The sequence below is a fragment of the Mus caroli genome, chromosome 14 (genome assembly GCF_900094665.2).
Source record: "Mus caroli chromosome 14, CAROLI_EIJ_v1.1, whole genome shotgun sequence".
NCBI lineage: Eukaryota > Metazoa > Chordata > Mammalia > Rodentia > Muridae > Mus > Mus caroli.
In genome coordinates this window covers 5,665,190-5,678,118 of record NC_034583.1, presented here as the reverse complement: position 1 = coordinate 5,678,118, position 12,929 = coordinate 5,665,190, and the positions used below count along the sequence as shown (strand labels likewise).

At 44.7% G+C, this 12,929-nt stretch overlaps 1 protein-coding gene and 1 pseudogene across 25 annotated transcripts in view; one reads left to right on the top strand and one right to left on the bottom strand.

Moving 5' to 3' along the window:
• Cadps (calcium dependent secretion activator) overlaps nucleotides 1-12,929 on the top strand; it is a 442,533-nt gene that overhangs the window by 189,814 nt on the left and 239,790 nt on the right. The window lies entirely within an intron of this gene.
• The window catches only part of LOC110309604, a 1,208-nt pseudogene continuing 789 nt past the window's right edge, over nucleotides 12,511-12,929 (bottom strand).

Sequence of the window (12,929 nt, the reverse complement as noted above, 5' to 3'; positions counted from 1 at the left end):
GCCAGCCTGGTCTACAAAGTGAGTTCCAGGACAGCCAGGGCTATACAGAGAAACCCTGTCTCGAAAAACCAAAAAAAAAAAAAAAAAAAAAATGTGGATTCTGAAGATTGAATTTAGATTCTTATGCTTCAAGGCAAGGGTTTTACCCACTGAGCCACACCTCCAGCCCCAAACTTGTACAAGAATCATTAAGTGGTATATTGGGCTGGAGAGATGATTCAGTGGTTAAGAGCACTGACTGCTCTTCCAGAAGTCCTGAGTTCAATTCCCACCACTCACAACTATCTTTAATGGGATCAGTGCCCTCTTCTGGTGTGTCTGGCGACAGCTACAATATACTCATATAAAATAATTAAATAAAAATTTAAAAAGGTATATATGCTCAGTTTGGGTATGAATTTGAAGATACCAGGAACTAATTGGCATCCAACTAGCTGAGGTTTTTTTCTAATTTATTTATTTATTCACTTTACATCCCAACCTCTCTTCCCAGTACTCGCTCATGAAAGTCCTCCCTCATTCCAACTTGCCCTTCCTTTTTGAAAAGAGGCAGCTCCCCTCTGGGTGTCATCCCCCCACTTAGCATCCCACACAAATCAAGTCACTGCAGGACTAGGCACGTCCTCTCCCACTGAGGTCAGACAAGGCAGCCCAGTTAGGAAGCAAAATCCACACGCAGGTAGGCAACAGGCTCAGGGACAGTCCCAGCTCCAGTTTTTGGAAGACTCACATGAAGACCATGGTGCTCATCTGCTACATACATGTAGTGGGTTTAGGTCCAGCCTGCACTCACTCTCTGGTTAGTGATTCAGTCTCTGGGAGCCCCCAAGAGTCCAAGTTAGTTGACTCTGTTGGTCTTCCTGTGGAGTCCCTATCCTCTGTAGGTCCCTCAAACCTTCTCCCAACTAAGTCCCCAGCTAAAACTAGCTGGTCCTAACCAAGGTGAAATCCATGTTACATATTTGACTTTGAGCCACAATGATACCATATTATCTCCTCCTCTTTTACCCAGATACTTCAAAAAAAAGATTGTGTGTGTGTGTGTGTGTGTGTGTGAAGGTACATGGGATAAGCAAGAATAGGATAAGGAAATATATTGCTAGACATGTGAGTAGACCCAGTCTCTAGCAGGTAGTTGTATAATAGTCAGCCTGGGGATGGGCATCAAATGAGCTTGATATTTGTCACCCACTACCCAAAGGAAGCAGCCATGCATGCAGCACCATACCAGATGCCACCTCAGTCCAGTTCAAATGGGTATGGTCAGGTCGATGATTTGTGGACTTACTGTTTGCTGCTGCTTGTGACCTTTCAAACACAGAGACACATTCTCACCTTATAAACATACACATCTGATTAAGTTATAAGTGTAGAAACTGAAGGGCTCAACCTCACTCTGACCATGTGAATGCATGGTTCTGCATCATCAATGCTAAGAGAGCAAGCAGATGTAGCAGATGCAATCCATTTCATTAGAGCTATTTTAGGCACTGGTTGCTGTATTTTCTAGACTTGCAGTTGAATACATTATTCTTGTCACTTATTTTTTTTTTATATATCAAAACTTGATGCTACTGAAAATACTACACTACTCATTGCAGGAAAGGTCATTTGTTTCCTGTAATATTATGACCAAATTCTTCAGAAGATAAAATTATCTCTGACTTACTCTGAAAAAAAAATGATGGCTATATTTTGAAAGAGAATCTCTGAAATTAGGGAAATCTCAATTTGGAGCTGAGGCTATGGCTTAGTGGCAAGGGACTTGCCGAGCATACCTGGTTTGATCCTCAACACCACAAAAATTAGTTAATTGCTTAATTAAAGTTGTTGCACCCAAAGATGGGCGTAGTGGCTCACGCCTTTAATCCCAGCACTCGGGAGGCAGAGGCAGGCGGATTTCTTAGTTCTAGGCCAGCCTGGTCTACAAAGTGAGTTCCAGGACAGCCAGGGCTACACAGAGAAACCCTGTCTCGAAAAAAACAAACAAGCAAAAAGTTGTAGCACCCAGTCCTAAGATTCAGGAATTTCTGTGAAAAGGGGATAGACAAATTGTAAGAGAGACTTTGATGTAAGATTGGGACTCCTAGGAACATCAGAAGCTACATCCATGACTCCCTGAGTATGATCAGATCAAGAACAGTACTAAGAGACATGTTAACATGGATCTGGGAAGCTCACTGGGCCACACCCTAGACAAAGACTAACAGGCAAGAAAGGAATCCTGAGAGTAGGGGAAAGAGTCTTCCTTGGGGAAGAGTGTACTACCTGGTTATACAGTACCAAATCGTTAACTCTGAAAACATATCCATACAATTAATGTTATACAGACTGAGCAATTCTATTTACATATTTAGGGGTGTGTGTGTGTGTGTGTGTGTGTGTGTGTGTGTGTGTGTGAGAGAGAGAGAGAGAGAGAGAGAGAGAGAGAGAGAGAGAGAGAGAATTAAAGAAAAGGACATCATGAACTTAAGAGGGCAAGGGCAGAGGTAAATAGGAGGTCTTAAAGGGCAGGAAAAAAGGGAAAATGATGTACTTATATTACAATCTCGAAAAATTAGAAAATTAATTACTGGGGGGTGTAAAACAATGATAGAACTTGTACTTAGTACATATGAGTTCACAGCACATGCATAGTTATACACATGAAAACGTAACAGAAAGAAAAACAATAATTTACATTTATACAATATAAAAGTGGTTTTTAACATGAGTATCTCTTGCTGGGCATCATGCACACAGCTGGAATTCCTACACTCAGGAGGCAGAGGCAGTAGATTTCTGTGAGTTTGAGGCCAACGCAGTCTACATAGCCCTACCAGCCACATATGTGGTGAGACCTTGTCTCAGAAACAAGCTTTTCTTCTTGACAAATCTTTGTTATTTGTTTCTTTAGGAATCCTTGTGTACTCTGATCTCACCATACCCTAAACAACACATGTGTTAAGGGAATGTGTTTGGGGGGTCAGTGTAGGGCAGGGATAGTAGTTTTGGGACAGGATCTCATTGACCTGGATTTCACTATGTATCCCAGGCTAGCCTCAGACTTATAAGGATGCCCCCACCCAGGCTTTCAAGTGCTAGGATTATTACAGCCATGAATCACTGTGGCTTGCTTTGGTTATGTTTTAATAGTAAGTGAAATGGTCATATTCCCAACCTGCTGACATGGAAACAGTCTCACAGCTCTGCTGTTCACACCAATTATCCTCTAATAACTCTGTTCGCATCATGAGTCGGTTATCCTCTGTCCCTCTGCCCAGCAATACTCAAATTCCATCCAACAAGGATTATGTACTTAGACTATCTGCATTCCAAATGCCACTTAAGAAACATTTTGGGATGTCAGAGGCCACACCTACTCTTCAGTCTCACAGCATATTAACCCTGACACAAATCCTAAGTAAATTGTATTCCTCCCCATCTTAAGTTTAACTGCAGAAATATCTCCTGCTTGCCTGCCACACATGTGTCAGTCCCTGGTGCTTTTCACAGTGAACAGGAAAGACGGTGCCTTTTCCTCTGAGGTACTTACAGTCTTACAGAAAAGACAAGAAACAAACCATGCAAAGACGATGAATAAGAAAGCATGTGATGTCAGAAACCCAGAGAGAGCAACTGTGGCCAGGACCAGTCAGGTGGAGATTTGAGTGAACAGTTTAATGTTAGCTAGGCAAAGACAACAGCTGAGGGGAGGGAAAGCAGGCTCCCCAACTAGGGGTCAAGATACACGAAGTGTTTGAAAACCTAGAAGTACGGATCACCTGGAGCCTGGAGAGAAGGGCAGAGGGCATGAACTAAGGTTGAAAGCGGTGCCAGAGCCAAAGGTGACCGTTCCCTAAGCTTTGGTGAGTGTCTCTCTATCGCCATGGAGAATGGAAAATTACTAGAGAGTATGGGGTCAGAGCAAATGTGTGCCACAGAGAGAGGAGCACACTGCTGTGCTTGAAGCCATCATCAGGAGCAGTGACAGGGCCGACTCTTAAAGCTGTCCCCAGAAGTGCTGAATCCAAACCCCATAGCATAGATCAAAAGCCTCAGAGCTGTAACTCTGTGATTTCTCATCATATCCAGGGCATTGCACTGAGTGCTTTTGGAGTACAATTGTCCTTCATTCTTGTAACAAGCCTGTGCTGTTGGTATTTTAGGACTCCTACTCTGAAAAATAGATTTAAACAGGCAGCTCAGTAGATAGCCTAGTGCTACAGAGCTGTTAGTGCCAGACCAAGGCTTTTAGGACAGATGTAACTGTTTACATTGAAACCCTGTTTAAATCAAATCCCTACAACGGCTCTGAAAGGGGCAGGAAACCTAGGACACAAGGCAGGTTATGCCTAAGATAGGTTATGGGCTCACTGGTGATGCTTCTAAAAGTGCCCAGTTGCCACAGTAAAGCGGGCTTCTAGAAGAAGATGACCAGGGAAACTCTTAATGAGACAGAAGCTTGAAATGGAAGAAAAGGAGAAAGCTCCTAGGCATCAGGTGAACGAGGTGCTTCTAGCAGGCAGAAAATAAAAGCGGAAATGCCCCTAATATAATGCTGCTAAGCCCTGACCTCTCAGAGAATCACATTTTGGAGTTTTTACATTATGTTTACCAAATTGACAAGAAGCCAGCAAAATCCATAACTGATGACTTAAAGGAAGGCAGGCAGTATTCTCATTGGCTGGCAATAGCCAGGAGCTAAACTGTGTTTTGCAACCAAAGAGAACTGTGGCTTTTAATGGAAAGTTTGACCTCCAAGGTCTTCTCCCCAAAGGGAAATAAGATGTGGTAAGAAAGACAGGAGTGGTGTGGTTTCAAGGCTCCTGCCTGCTCATCCCTCCTTGGTGTGGTTTCAAGGCTCCTGCCTACTGATTCCTCCTTGGGTAATTTTTATGAAACTGGGTGTAAGTTAATGTTCAGGAGATATCCTGACCCATGATTTACCTAAGAAGAGTGGAGGCCTTTTTTCATATCTTGACTGAGAGTCAAGATTCTCCTCCAGTTACAGCAGTTGGGAAATGTATACCCAGAGTGGACAGCCCTACTATGTGAAAGTGGGCAACCCCACCATGTAGAAGTAGGCAGCCCCACTGTGTGGAAGCAGTTAACACCGCCGTTCTTGTACTTGTCCTCAGATCTTATTACTTTGGAGCTGCAGCCACAGAAACTCAGAAAGGTTAAGTGTCCTGGCCCTGATCACACAGGACTGCAGTGTTGCAATGTGATCTCACCTCGGGTCTCTGGCTTAGTATCTGTGCTGTCTTTTCTAAGGTTCTCAGTGTTCTCTGGGACTATAGACAACTATCTAACAATCTGCAGGTTGGTTTCTTAACTAAAAGGCAATATCCTGATCTGTCTGTTACATTAAATATTGCTTAAATGGGAATGCATGCAGAAGGTGTGTGTGTGTGTGTGTGTGTGTGTATGAGAGAGAGAGAGAGAGAGAGAGAGAGAGAGAGAGAGAGAGAGACTGTGGAAGACAAAGAATGATGCTAGTTATCTACCTCAATCATCTTCTGCCTTATTCTCTGTAGATAGGGTCTCCATTTCAGAAAGCCTGCCAGGCCAACAAGCTGCCAGGATCCACATATCTCTGTCACCCAAGCCTTATGGGTGTCTGTAAGCTAATACTTGCCCAGCTCTTTACATGGGCTTCTAGGTGTTTGATCTCAGATCCTCAAGCTTGGATATCAAGTACTCTTACTCATGGAGCCATTTCCCCAAGACCTCAGGACCCCAAGCCCTAGGATGAGAATTTTGTAAGGGAGAAGCTGACTGGGTGATGCCAAGTCCTGGCTGCTGAGATTCAGTCAGAGAGAGTGACCATTTGCAAAGCTTCACCTTATATTTGCCACATAATTTAACCTCTGATCTTCCTAAGGTAGCTATTATCATCTTTATTTCCATTTTAGAGCTAAAAAGGTTAAAACAAATAAAAGCTAAAACTCAGAGAGGCCAACAGCGTATCCAAGGTCATTCAACCGAAGAAGGATGAGGAGAATATAAATCTGGACAATGGAGCAGGGACGCCAGCTGACCACATTCTCCAGCCTCACCATCAAGGGAGACAAACAGGCCATGTGCAGAAAGGAATTGGAAGGACATCATGTTACACTACAGCTATAGCTCAAACCACAGTATGTTCTTGAGGCAGAAGCTGGAGTGCCAGCATCTGCTGGTTCAGAGCTGGGTCACAGCTGTAACGTTACCAGAACACACTGTGCCCCGTAGGCAGAAGGCAAGTAGGAAGCTTGGCTCTGAAGGAGGATGAGAGACATGGAGGAGAGGAGGGTCCAGCCCAGCCAGAGCAGTGGTTTGAAGGGCAGCGCCTCCTTGCCTCTGTCCACTGCTGAACTCAGCAGCCTCATTCTCAGGCAAGAGTCCCTGGGATCCCAGCAGCCATACTATATATAAAGTAGCAAAGGAGCCAAGTGAGCAGAGTTCTACCCAGGCCAGCAGGCACCTGCACACCAGCTGCTTCGTCCATCCCGTAAAGCCCCGCATTGAGGATGTGTTCTCAGAACTGGGCTTACACTGTAGGCCATCAAAGAACATCCTTCACTTGTTTCAGCTGATAGCACTTTCTGGAACACAAGTCATTGAGTAGCAAAACATGACAAACAAGAAGTTAACAGACAACTTCCTTGGCACTTATGAGTGGCTATGGGCAAGATACTTGCTCTGTCTAGGTCACAGTTGGCTAACTGTTATCGGCAGGTCAGGGGTTCTCTCCACTCTCCAGGGACACAGCAATCAGTCTTTCCCTACCTAGTAAAGGCACAGGCACACTGACAAGCAGCACCATACCCATCCCTGACCTCTTGAGCTTAACAGTAGATGAGCTTCAAATGATCCCAAGTGTGTAAAAAAGTTCACAGTGTGTAAAGTAATACGCAAGGACATGGTGGCTACAAAGCCAAGGGATGAAGGATAAGGTTTATCTGCCAGAAAAGACTGCTTCTAGCATGCAGGCACTGTGTGCAAAGACAGAGTATGCTAAGTGAGGAGCAAGTCATGTCTTCTCAGCAAAGCTCCTAGCAAATCATACTGGGAGTAGAACATTAAGCCTGATGAAGCCACCCAGCTCAATAGGAACCACACACACAGCCTCCTGTGGTCGTTACTTCAGCTCTATAGTTAGGGATACAGCTCAATTGGTAGAGCACTTGTCTAGCAAGTACAAAGCTCTGGTTCTACTCCTAGCAGCACAGGAACTGCATGCTTGTAGAGGCAGAAAGGTCAGATATTCAAGGTCATCTTTAGCAACATAGTGACTCTGAGGTCGCACAGGATACATGAGACCTTGTCTCAAAGATAGAAAGAAATCACTAAACCTCTGTCTAGTCTTAGCTCATGGTCATTTCCCTTTGTTTCCTGAGGCTGAAGTCGTCTCAATTTATTCTGAGACTGAGAAGCACGGGCGTCTTCCCACAACGCACAGCAGTTATTTACATAAGGCATGAAGTCCTCAGCCTTTTCCTACTTACATGTCCTTCACATTTGAATCACATCATCTTTTGCCTGACTGAAGGCTGCCCGAAGAAACTAAAGCCAAAGATGCCCCCCTTCATGGGGAAAATGTTCACAGCTAGTCCTCCCAGGGGCCCCTGAGGCTTCAGAGGAAGTTCCCAGCCAAGGTATCTCGATGACTGACATCTTCATTCCTCTGGAGGTCAATCAGCCCCCCCCCCCTTTTGAGACATTGACACATTGGGTCTGAAAAAATGGCTCCAGTGGATCTGAACCTGGTTCCCAGCACCCATGCTGGGCATCTCACAGCCTCTTGTAACCCTTTTACTTAGTTTTAATGCCCTTTGCTGCCATTTGCACATATATGACTTTGTGGCTTTCTCTCTATGTCTCGCTTTCCCTGTTTGTCTGTCTCTGTCGGTGTTTTTCTCTGTCTCTATCTCTCTGTCTCTCTCATACACACACACACACACACACACACAAACATAAAAATAAATCATTTTTAGAAGATGTATCTGAGTAGTGAAATCGCTTCCCCCTCTCCCAACCTTCTATGAAAATCCCACCCATGGGCATGAGAAAAATGAAGCATCCAGAAGCCTAGGGAAGCAATATGCTTCTGCAAGCTTGTTAACACAGTCGGAGCCAGGAAGGCAGTAGGACAGGGTTTCCAAACTACGTAACTGTGGCCTCCCTTCTCCCAGTAGAGCTGGGGGACCTGCAAATTAACGTTCCCCGGAACCAGATCTCTGAGGAAATGCCAATACAGGGTTCTCAGAGAATCCTGGGCATAGAGATTTCCTCAGAATTGAACAGAGAAGTTGTAGCTTTGGCCTAAGGTCCAACAGTTAAGGTGGGGAAATGAGCTCGCATCCAGTGAGTTCCCACTCTAGAGTAGGGTAGCCTGAGAAACTATTTGCTCAGCTGTGAGAACTACTGTGTGGCAGCATTGCAGCTTGGGACACATGGTATTTACCTTAATCCTCCTACCACACTGGCAAAACCACTTTTTCCTAGTGCTGCAGCTAAGAACATCGAGGCTCGGAAGACTCAGGGGTGCGTTGAATCCCTGTCAATAACAGAACTGCAAAACCTAATTTTGAACCCATGTTGCCCTTACTTCTCTTGTCCAGTAGAGATTGTTGCTTCTTTCCTTTTAGTGCCTGTGGGCAATAGAGAGATGTCCACTTGACAGATGAGAAAACAAAGGCTTGGAGAGGTCTGGAAGCTTTCCATGGTCATACACTAGAGTGGTAGAGATGGGTGGGTATAACTTCCATCCGTCAGATCTTGGGTTTGCATGTAAATGGCTGTACATGATGAGTTCACTCTCCACTGATGAGGAGCCACTCAGGATCCAGAGAGAGTCATGGCGGGCTCAGGTAGCTTGCAGCTATGGCTTAGGCACTTCCGTGTGCAGTGACACGTTGCTCAAGTCTGTATTGCTCTGGAAGCAGAACCTAAGGAAGTTGTCGTTTCTGCTAGAGGGACGAGTTAGAACAGAAGCTTGCTTGACCTCTACGAGTGGCAGATGATTTCTCTAATTAGGCAAAGAGCTTCCATGCCCATGCACATTTTTGAACTCTAATGAGCTGTCGATATGAAAGGTTTGCCCTTGGCTCAGTTCTGAAGCAGATCTTTCCCTTCCTCAGTGGAAAAGACCAGCAGAGTAAACAGAACCCGTTTCCATGGCAGCGAGAGCTCCCTGCCTTTTTCTTGTCAGGACTTAAAAAGGTAATGATTGGATTTCTCTTTATATGTGTGGGTATCATGCAGTGGTTGAGGCTGACCTTCTCAATCATGCCAGGCTATTTTGGGGAGCTTCAGCTTCATTGCCCTTTTTATCTGTTCTTTAGATCGTTGTTAGTTGTCTGGGAAGCAGGGTCCACCTGCTGGCCACTGCCACTAATTAAAGTCCAGCAAAGCAAAGGAACTTGACTTCAGAGAAGGCTAAAGAACTTGTCAATGGTGGTCAGGATGGTGCCCACAGATAGATCGAGGCCCCACAGTCACAGCAAGGAGAAATACTGTCCCATCTGACGCCTTTTTGTCTGACCCTTTGCCGCCCCATGGTGGCTCTTGTCAGAAATGCAGCTGACAAGGACCAGAGACACAAATAACAATAACACAAATGGACTCAATCGCCATTTCCTCAAAGTTTGCTGCCTGCTAAATACTTTCTACCTGATGTTTATTCACTAAGCAGACTGAGGGGGAGTTACTCTGACTACTAAGATGAGGGGACCCAAAGCATGGAGAGGACACACAACTTTCCCAAGGTCACATGATTTCTAATGGCAGAACCATGATAAATATACACTCATTCTTATCAATCTAAGGCTACATCCTACCCAGAAGAAATCTATCACTATAAGGAAGAAGGGCAAATGTTTTTCAGATTCCAAGGATAGTTGTATGTGCTGAGGGGACCTGAGTTACAAGATACATCGTGCATGTGCAGAGTTGGGTTAATTGTCAAGAGCAAGCATTTAAGGAGACCAGCAGAGGATGGAAATCCAGCTCAGTGGTAGAGCATGTGCCAGGATTTGATCTCCGGTATCACAGGCAACATGAAACAAGAAAGAAGCCAATATATTGCTGGGCATGTGTTCTTGTGTAAGCCAAAAGAAATTGGAGTGCCCGGTACTCTATGTCAACCTGTCCTTCTACCTTCCTGAGGCTCAGTTTGTTCATCTGCAGAGTGGGAATTAGTGTACTCCCTCTTAAAGTTGGGGTGTTCTTTTTAAGAATTGCAGAACTTCTGAAGTGGCTATGCAAAGTGCTTGTCTTCAATGAAACTGGTTTGCAAACAACAAACAAACAAACAAACTCCCAAATGCAGTAAGTAGAGCAACTTTCCAGGATTTTGATGATGCTAATAAGATTATTAACTTTGAGTAGTAATCTTCTGAAGCCAGATTCCTTCTCTGTGGATGCCTATCAGCATAGGTCTCTTGGCATCTTTATGAAGGGTTGTGAAATGGGTTGGAGGTCCTGGGACTTAAACGGCCATCAGTAAATAATAATCCCCTCTCCTTAGCTGTACCTGTTATTGCTACAGTGGCGTGCCAAGGACCAGAGGCCTGCCCTGTACTGTTCCTTTGTGTGTTCTTCTCTAGAGACTTATTTTTGTTATTTTTTATTGGTATATATGTGTGTGACTGTGTGAGTGTATGTCCTGTGTGGCTGTGGGTGTGCAGAGGCCAGAAGAGGGTCGCAGATTCCCTAGAGCTGGAGTCATAGGCATCTGTGCAATGCGGGTGCTGGGGACCAAACCCAGGTGCCCTAGAAGAACAGCAAGCACTTGTAACCATTGAGCTATCTCTCTCTCTCTCCCACCTGCCTTTTATGTATTGATGTATTAAAAGTTTCATAAATGAAAGGGCAAATGTGTGAATGAATGAACTGACATATGAATGAAGCTCAGGGCTAACCTTGCCTGTTCATCTTCCTCTCTGTCATTGGGTTCCATGAGGTTGGTTGGAGAACTTCAGAGCCCTGGTACAACTCAGCTTCGGGGCTGATTCCAGTTCTGTAGTGTCATCTCTATGAGCACCTGCTTTCCACTAGAATTTTCAACTTTCTCTCTAAACAGTTCCTTCTGCTGCTTTACAGCATAGCGACTGGATATATCCTTTGCACTCGGATTTGGAACAAGACGTTTCTAAGTAGTCTAAGTAGATGTCGTAGATGTCGCACCTGGATCAGAAATGAAAATGTTCAGAGGAAAATATTAAAAGAAGCTCTTTGGAACTTTGGGGCAGCTGGGGACACTGAATGCCACATGTGTGCCAATCAGAGGCAGTGATGGGAGATGGGGGTTGCTAATTGTGGTGTGAGTCTGTGTTCATTTAGAACAGGATTTCGAGCTGGTATCTGTGGGTGTCATAACAAAAATAAAAACTTATGATCCATGTTAGAAGTTGTTGAACGGCCAATATCTGGCCGGTTTCCTTCCTACGCGGTTGTTCCAGAGCGTTTGGCACTGCAACTTCACACCTCCCCGAGGCTCTGGGGGCTTCTCTGGAATATCTAGTAAATTGTTCTACAAGGCTACTGTGGGATTGCTGCCTCAGGACACATCCACAGGTCTCAGTCCGTTCTCATGATCAAAGTAGGAATACCTCTCCCAAAGCAGCGGAGAAAATAAAGCAGCACCAAGTGTCTGCTGGGGAGACAACAGCCCATAGAATGTCTGCCATGCAAGCCTGAAGATCTAAGCTAAGATCCCAGCACCCACATAAAAAATCCCAGTACAGTCACATGTATGTATATATACATACATACCTGGATATAGGCACACACACATACATACCACTGCATATATGTGCACACACACATGCATGTTCTTAGAAAGAAATTTAAATATTTAACAAGTTGGTTAGTTAGTGGATAGTTTATATGTACTAAAAAGAGGAACAACAACCATCCTATTTGAACAGCACTATTTCCTATCAAGATTTTCTGTCACAGAACTTACTGAAGAAAGCAGACCCAAGGATAGCCTGAAGCCTGTTGTTAGGTTTGCTAAGAAATAAATGGAAACCTTCAACTTCTCAAAAAGGAATTGATTTCTATGGCCTACCACTTATTGTAAATGCAATTTCATTAGAACACATCAGTGCTCATTCATTCAGAAGTCATCTGTGGCTGCTTTCATACAACAGAAAAGTTGACTCGTGCATCACTAAACCATAAATCATAACTTTACAGTGCTCATAGAAATGTCTCCCGAGCTGCCCCATAGATTTGTAGAGAGCAACCAGGGTTACATAACTGAACCCTTCCTGGTAAGGATGGGCACATTGAAACCAGAGAAGCTGGAGAATTAGCCGGACTTGACTTTCCTGATCTTTATATACTAGTTGTCCTCCTGGAAAGAGAAGATAAGGAAAGATTTTTATTGTAGATCTAAGAGCAACTAATTGGAAATAGCCATTTGGAAAATGGTTGCGAATGTCTGTGTCTTTTTTTTCCCCAAAGGCTTGTTTTATTTTAATGACTGATCCATGTAAGCCCACAGCCAGGCCGCTATGTACAGACACGACGGAAGCTTTATTTCTTGGTCTCCTCCTCCTTGGACAGAGTGTTGATGATCTCTTCCTTCTTGGCCTTGAGACACTCCTCCTGGCAATTCCGTGCTTCCTTGGTCTTAGACCTGTGAGCCTCAGCCTGGTCAGCCAGGAGCTTCTTGCGGGCCTTGTCCGCCTTCAGCTTGTGGATGTGCTCCATGAAGATCCGCTTGTTTTTGAATACACTCCCCTTGACCTCCAGGTACAGGCTGTGATACATATGGCGGTCAATCTTCTTAGATTCCCGGTATCTCCTGAGAAGCCGGCACAGGATCCTCGTCCTTCTCATCCAGGTCACCTTCTCGGGCATCCGAGCATTGGCAGTGCCCTTCCTCTTCCCTATGCCCATATGCCTGCCCTTCCTCTTCCCTATGCCCATATGCCTGCCCTTCCTCTTCCCTA